Here is an 8,567-nt window from a genome sequence, read left to right as displayed (position 1 = left end):
GGTTTGTTTGGCCCTTGCTGATTCATCTCATCTCATCTCATCTCATCTCATCTCATCATCAGCCACTTTTCCGGGGTCGGGTCGCGGTGGCAGCAAGATAAGTAGGGCACTCCAGACATCCCTCTCCCCAGCAACACCGTCCAGCTCCTCCTGGGGGATCCCAAGATGTTCCAAGGCCAGATTGACATGTAGTGCCTCCAGCGAGTTCTGGGTCTACCCTGGGGTCTCCTCCCAGTTGGACATGTCTGGAAAACTTCCAAAGGGAGGTGCCCAGGAGGCATTCTAATTAGATGCCCAAACCACCTCAATTGGCTCATTTCGATGCTCCTTGCTGATTCATGCAAATAAATATTGTCAAGGCAAGGCGTGACTGATGCAGCTGTTAAGGATAATAATCCAGCAATAAAGATGACTGCAGTTGTTGAACATCTCCAACAAAGTGAGGATTTGATTTTGAGCTTCTCTACATCACAACTTGGAGATTTCAGGTAGATTGGTAGAAAAAGCACTACATTTGGCTTCAACAAAGGTGAACCATCAGGTTTCATTGAAGAGTGTATTGTCATACTGGTGGTCAGGTGTTTTGGAAACAAACTCAGCTCTGAGGGGATGCTAGCGCACCCTGTGTAAACCCCCTTTGAAAAGCTTTGAACTGATCTACAGCTGTGGGTTTTTCACAGGACTATTGCAAAAAACAAACCCATGGCATGTCTTGATCCAACCATAAGGGCAGATTCTGCTGGGAAGTTGAAACAGTACAGAACCTCTTTTTAGACTAGGGGATTGGGGATCTGCTAGAGTGGATGAAGCAGTGGTGCAATCATAGGAACAGTAGTAGCTTCACTAGTGAGTTGTATATAGCTGGGCCTATTAAGTATACATTAGCTAACAGAAATGAAAAATAAATTAAGACCACTTTATTTTGTCATTGTTCTGTTACAAAGAACATTGTTCTCTGCAATTTAACGCATCCTATTCTCTAGGAGTAGTGGGAAGCTGCGGTGCCCGGGGACCAACTCCAGTTCTTCTTTCCATTGCCTTGGTCAGGGGCACAGGCAGGAGTATTAACCCTAACATGCATGATTTTTTGATGGTGGGAGGAAACCGGAGCACCTGGAGAAAATCCACACAGAAACGGGGAGAATATACAAACGCCACACAGAAAGGAACTGGGACAGCCTGGGGTTCGAACCCAGGACATTCTTGCTGTGAGGCAACAGTGCTAACCACTGGGCCCGAGCACGGTGGCGGCACGAAGGGCTTGTGTGCTTGATTTTGTTTTTGGTCAATCGAAGATGGACACTTGGAAAACAAGAGAAAATAACACCTTGTTCGCACCAGGTGTGTCACGTGAAGTGATGACTGGCTCGCGATAGTGCAGACACACCAGAAGTATTCAATCAAGTGCCACCTGCAAGCATACATACTTTGAAAGTTTTGTTTTATAATGGATAAGTACCTAAATATGTTCTTTATTTTTGCTAGTTTACTTATAACATTCTCTCTCTCTCTCTCTCTCTCTCTCTCTCTCTCTCTCTCTCTCTCTCTCTCTCTCTCTCTCTCTCTCTCTCTCTCTCTCTCTCTCTCTCTCTCTCTCTCTCTCTCTCTCTCTCTCTCTTTCTCTCTCTCTCTTATATGGGCAGTGACAGTAGACAGCCCTTTTAATCTAGTGAACAAACCCAAAACTATAGCTTGCTTCTGTGCTCCAACCTATGTTCACCCTCATTGGTTAACATGGATGCTGAATTTAAGGGTGAGCCATTCAGCGAGTTCTCCGTATCTGGTGTGTTCAGGACCTGACAGACACAGTAGATCTTGGTTCTCTGATGGCCAACTTAAATCTATAATTTCAGTCCAATCTATTTGACTCTAATTGAAAATCTAACCCAAAGCAATTGCACTGATCTAATTACAAATGTGTCTATAGAAACTGAACTCTTATAATGAATTGGATCCATACCAATGCATTCACATAATTTACTTTGATCAAATTAGGTATAAACAGGTGACTTTGACCATTTTTCTCAGCATCCTTGTTTTTCAGCTGCTTGATTCTGGGAGATTTGTTAGAGATGGTAGTCACTAGAGCTTAGCGCTGCCTTTGTCCCATGGCGTTATTACTTGTTTGTATATGTGTCTGCTATAAGGTGGCGAATCGGCAAATATTTAGAATAAAACAACAAAACAAATAAGTCATCTTTGCCACTGTATTTCTCGTGGGTGGAGGTTCGTAGTGCTTTACTAAACTAATTGCGAGAACTGTTCAAAGCATCACAGGTGGAGGACGATGTGACACTGTTGACTTGTTTTTATCTGCAATGACAAATGACAGCTGTCTTCAAGAATTAAAATTTTTTGCTGAATTCAGCACACATGGCATCAGCTGTGGAAAAGTCAGTCCACGCTCATTATGATGTAGCTGGTGTGTGTGTGTGTGTGTGTGTGTGTGTGTGTGTGTGTGTGTGTGTGTGTGTGTGTGTGTGTATGTGTGGAGGTTCATCTACCAAATAACATGTCATATTTAGAACTTCTAATCTCATCAATATGACAAGGATGAGGGAAAAAAAGAGGGTTGAGATCTACTTTCATCTTCTATAGTACCTTACTTTTTATGCATGAATGTATGAAAAGATGAAGAGGAAGAACATTGATTCGTCTCATGTCTGTTATATAGCAGGTATGGCAAAGTCCATGGAGATCCTCCATTAAAAAAAAAGAGAAAAAGAAAAAAAAAGATGTGCTTTTTCTAGCCTGAATAGTGAGAAGGTTCTTTACAAATGTGGTGGAGCCTTTTATGCTAAGTGCTACTTAGAACAATGAGTACTTACAATTTTAGTATGAGTAGCCTCAGTTCGAAAAAAGACCCAATTCTTGACAATATTTGTCCCCTTCTCTACCCAGTGAGTTACACAGGACCAAATCTCTTGAGATCAATTGTCAATCGCTCTCTTAAATAATTAAAGAGCACACTTTACCTACCTATGGCAGGTGATTGTGGCAGCTGTTTATATTCCACCATCAGCTAATACAAATAGGGCTTCTCAGACAGTCTACCGTTGTAATGAAAAGCTAGAAACTGCCTCCCCTGGTACACCCATGGTCATACTGGGGTATTTCCATACCTGCAAACTGGACTCTGTGCTGCTGAGCTGTATGTTTCATGTAACACGAGAGGAGAAGCAGCTGGACTTGTGTTATGGCAACATTAAAGAGACCCACAGATCCTACAGAAACCACTCATAGGCACCTGAGACCATTTTGCTATTCAGCTGATGCCCACATACAGACAAAACTGAAGCAAGAGAACGTGAAACAGAGAACAGTTAAAGTGTGGTCCAGGGAGGCAACCCAGAGCCTGCAGGGCTGTTTCGCCTGCATAGACTGGCGGCTTTTCATCCGGCATCACTCTCAAATAATCTGTCACAGCGATGACGCACTTCATCCAGTATTGTGAGAGTATGCCAATACCTACAAAGACTGTTAAGTGCTACCCAAACTACAAGCCATGGCTCACAGCTCACCTGAAAAGAGCAATTCAGACTAAGCATAGAACCTTTGCTACTGGGCACAGAGCAGAGGGGAGAGCCACATAAATAGTTTTAAAGACGGAGATAGCCCAGGCCAAAGGATGCTACAAGGAACAGGAGGAGACCATATTTCAAATTTCAAATCTGGGGCAGGCCTGGCAAGGCCTCTCTTTCCTCACAGGGAAAGCACCAACCGAGAGAACCACAGAAAAGAGGGAAGGAGAGGAGGCAGCATTTGTCACTGACCTCAACTTTTTTTTTTTTGAATGACTACCAACCTGTAGGTTTCACATCAGTCTTGGTAAAGTGCCTGGAGAGAATAGTGCTACCCCGCCTCCTCTCACAAGTAAGCCCTCCCCTTGATCCCCTGCAGTTTGCCTACAGGCAAAACCGCTCAGTGGAAGATGTGGTAATGACAGTATTGCATACCACTTATAGTCACATAGAAAAGCAACACACATATGCCAAGATCCTGTTTGTAGATTTCTCCTCAACATTCAACTGCATGCAGCCCCACATCTTCTTTGTCAAAATGCAAGCATTCCAGGTGGATACTCATGATCCTCTGGATACTGGACTTCTTACTCAAAAGAGAGCAGTTTGCCAGGGGCAACAGCTCCACTTCTCCTGCCATGCTCACATCCACCGGCACACCCTAGGGCAGTGTTTCTCAACCGGGGGTCCGCGGACCCCTAGTGGTCCGTGGTGTAATTGCAAGGGGTCCGTGAAAATAAAATATCTTTAAAAAAAAAGATCCTATGACATTTATAGAAATAGGATTATTTTACTCAAATGTGACTGGGACCTTTATCTACCTAAACTATAAAGGGTAACAGGACTTTTTTCTCTAATTACATCTGTTTCACAAGTGTAATTTATTGTATTTTAATAAGAGATCTTGCTCCAGTTTGCATTGTTAAAAGTTACTGCATAAAAATTCTGTTGTTACATATATCTGAAAGTTACTGAATACATATTCTGTTTTGTTACATATATCTGAAAGTTACTGCATAAGAATTCTGTTTTGTTAACTATATCTAAGTTACAACTGAAAGCTCTTATTTTTGCCCCAAAGAGTGAATAAATGCTATAATGCAATTTAAAATGCAGTTTCTACTGTTTCTATCAAATTGCAACCCCCCTCCCCCAAGATCAGGTGGAGGGGTCCTCAGGGTAGATCAAAAATACGCAGGGGGTCCAGGACCCCAAAAAGGTTGAGAACCACTGCCCTAGGGGACATTGATTTCAGCAGAGGGGAACCCTTAGGGACTTCTAGGACTTTAGAGAAGGCCCAACATATCAGCATTTTAAATGCTATATTTAAAATATTTCATTTAATAATGATTATATCTTATAATTCTAATTTTAGCCATAGTTTCTATCAAGTTTGCTTCAATAATTAAAGGGTTACTGTCCTGAAACCGTGACAATTGAGTTATCCAATTAGGTTTTGTTGTTGTTGTCTCTTGGCAGAGAAAGGGTTAGCTGGCTGGTTCCCTCATTGGTTAGGACTGCTAGAAGTCCTGTGCTTGTGTGTTTATTTAGAAAGTGACAGGTGAATCAGCCAATCATATTTTGCTGTTGTAGTGGGTGGGACAAAAAAAAAAAGATCGCCCTAGGACTTCTAGAAGTCCAGACCTATGCAGACATGGGCTCACTCATATAAAAGAACGATGTGCGGTTGCTGAGGAGTCATTACCTGTGATTGACTGACTCTTTCACATTGGTGATCAAAAAATACAGGTTCACTTAAACCAATCGAACTGCACATCACTAATGTTAGTCTGTGTATCAGATGAGTGTGACGAGTTTATGAAGCATTACAGGAGGAGACAAGAGCGACATTGTAGCTAGCTTATTGGCACTACCCTTCTCAATATGTGCTTTCAGGGAAAAGCAACAAGTGATTGGAAATGGAAGACCAACTGCCGCTCTTGTCTTACTGATGCTTCAGCTTCATCACCCTCACCTGTCTGGGGTTGACCATCCCCGTATCCACCTCTTCAGTTGAACGGTCCTTCTCGGCCCTGAAGCGCATCTAGATGCACACCAGAAACATAACGGGACAGGATCGACTGGGAGCTTTGGCACTGATGTCCATAGAAAAAGGCCTTCTGATGGAACTTAAATTCAAGGACAAACTGCATGATGCTGCCATTGCCCACTTCACAAATAACGACCGACGGATGGACTTCATATTCAAGTAGCCCAATAATGTAAGCTGCCTAATTTTATTTTACTCCAAATCAAAGCTGGCGTATTCATTTTACATATTAAGATGGCACTTCATAACTGGTTAATACCACACTTTGCTCATGTAATGTTAGGCCTACTCTACTCAATATTATGGTGTAAGGTATGGCATATTTTGCATATGATTGTATTGCAACTTTGCTCATGGCTTATTCTGCATGTAAAAGTTGATTTTATTGTTATTTCTACTCTTTGCTCATGAATTGCTTTGACTTGGTCTGGTCAGATTGTATAGAAGAAGTTTTATGATGCTGCATGCTAGCACTGTCCATGGTGATGTTGTAGGCCAGAAGCGGGGGCCATGTCATATGCATTTTCATTTTTTTCCAAGTATGGAGAGAGACAAAGGCTATTTGATATCCAATGGATTTGATTTTGGTGGATCTTGAGGCACCGAGTTACTGACGGTGTGTGTGTGTGTGTGTGTGTGTGTGTGTGTGTGTATGTGTGTCTGTTTGTCGGAGCTGTTCACATATTAAAAAATACCCCCAAAATTTGGCTGCTTACAATATCATTGTGCCGTTGAAGGCCCACTGCCAGACCCCATGGTTCGCTACTGGATTTCAGCAGTCTTGTTTTCACTATACACCAACAACCTGAGGGGCTCACATAGTGTGAGCATGGCTATGAACTTTGCAGATGACACAGCATTGATCAATACCTCCAACAGCCCTGCCCACTCTGAGGGGGAGGCAGAAAAGCTGCACCAGTGGTGCAAGTAGCACATTATCTTGGTAAACGTGAGGAAGACAAATTATCTCCTCATAGACCTCCAGAGTATGGCTGACCCTGTCCCTCAGTTGACACTCAACCAAGAGGTTATGGAGAAGGCTAGCAGTTACAAGTGCCTCAGGACCATCATCAACAGCAGGCTGACCTTCAATGACAACACACAAACCATCTTCAAAATTTCTACATCCTACGGAGGCTGAGGCATCCTGACGTAGCCCCTCCCATCCTCTGTAGCTTTTACATCTTCCATATAGAGAGCCTTGTCACCTTTTGTTCTTTGGCTTGGTATGAGGGGCCCTCAGAGACCAACAAGGCCAAACTGCAGAGGGTGATTACCTTTGGGTCCAAGCTCTGTGTGTGTGTGTGTGGGGGGGGGGGCAGTGCTCAATGCTCTAGTGGCTCTTTGATCAGAGGGCGGTGAAGAAAGCAAGTAAGATCGTGAGGGACTCAACTCATAACCTTAGCACCTGCTTTCAGATCATACCCTCTGGTACGAGATGTGTTGCCCCTGTATTCAAGACCAACAGGGGCAGGGCCAGTTTCATCCCCTCTGCTATTAGGCTCCTTAACAAACACAATCCCCGGGACCCCCTTACCCCCTCCGCCTGGAAGAACTAGACCTGTTGTGCTAACATCCCCCATGCACACACACACAAACACAGAGTGGTGTTATTTATTTTTTTATTTTATTGTCTTGTCTGTATGTAATGTACTGACCTGCTATCTATCTATCTATCTATCTATCTATCTATCTATCTATCTATCTATCTATCTATCTATCTATCTATCTATCTATCTATCTATCTATCTATCTATCTATCTATCTATCTATCTATCTATCTATCTATCTATCTATCTATCTATCTATCTATCTATCTATCTATCTATCTATCTATCTATCTATCTATCTATCTATCTATCTATCTATCTATCTATCTATCTATCTATCTATCTATCTAATCTATCTAGCTATCTATCTAGCTATCTATCTATCTAGCTATCTATCCATCCATCTAGCCAGCTAGCTAGCTAGCTAACGAAATAAGCAAATTTTTTAGCCTGTCTCTGCCCACTCATATTTAGAAAAAGGATAAAAAAGGGGTGCATATGTAGAGGACAGTGATGGGTGTGTTGGATAGACTGGGTTGTAGAACTCATCTCCCCCCATAATCTCTTGTTAACTGCCTGCACCAAATAAAAATCTGGATGTTATCAAATCTACTCAAGCTAAATAGCAATTAGACAGAGTTCATAGCTCCCAAGGCTCTGCTCAGGAAGGTTGGAGAGCTTCTCCTTGATGTGGATGACTGCTCGATCTGCCCATCCACAGAAGTCTGCAACCTGGATTGTCATTCTGGATTCCACTCTCTCATTCCAGTCACACATCAAATCCATCACTAAATCTGTTTTATTTCACCTCAAAAACATCTCCAGACTCTGGCATTCACTCTTGGACTCTGTGACAGAGACCCTCATCCATGCCTTTATCACCTTCCATCTGGATAATTGCAATGGAGTCCTGTCTGGGGTTGCCGAGCAAAGCCCTGGACAGGCTTCAGTATGTGCAGAACTCAGCTGCCAGGGTTCTCACCCAGACCAATGTCAACAATACTATCACAAGGGATTTTACATCATGCCTGGATAGGTTTGGATTACAGCAATATATTGATTTTCCTACCCACTCCAAAGGACACATACTTGATCTGATTTGCCGCTCTTGTGTAACTCCTCTTAATTGCAAAGCATCTGATTTGCCCATCTCCGACCACAAGTTAGTGTCTGCATCCAAAAGAAATTTGTCAGGCTCCATCTCATTCCGTAATATTAAGAATATTGATTTATCTGCTCTTTCTAGTGGAATTGATAACCGCCCTAGCAAAGACAGTTTATCCACCCCAGATGAACTGGTCTCTCTCATTGCAACGATGAACTTTATAGTCTTTTAAATGATCTTGCTTCTTTAAAAACCCGGTCTGTTTCCTTTACCCACTCTGCCCCTTGGTTTACACCTGCACTACGCCAGCTTAAAGCTAAAGGCCATTGCCTGGAATGCCT

Source organism: Lampris incognitus, chromosome 8, assembly GCF_029633865.1.
Source record: "Lampris incognitus isolate fLamInc1 chromosome 8, fLamInc1.hap2, whole genome shotgun sequence".
Taxonomy (NCBI): Eukaryota; Metazoa; Chordata; class Actinopteri; order Lampriformes; family Lampridae; genus Lampris; species Lampris incognitus.
This window is presented reverse-complemented; position numbering follows the sequence as displayed.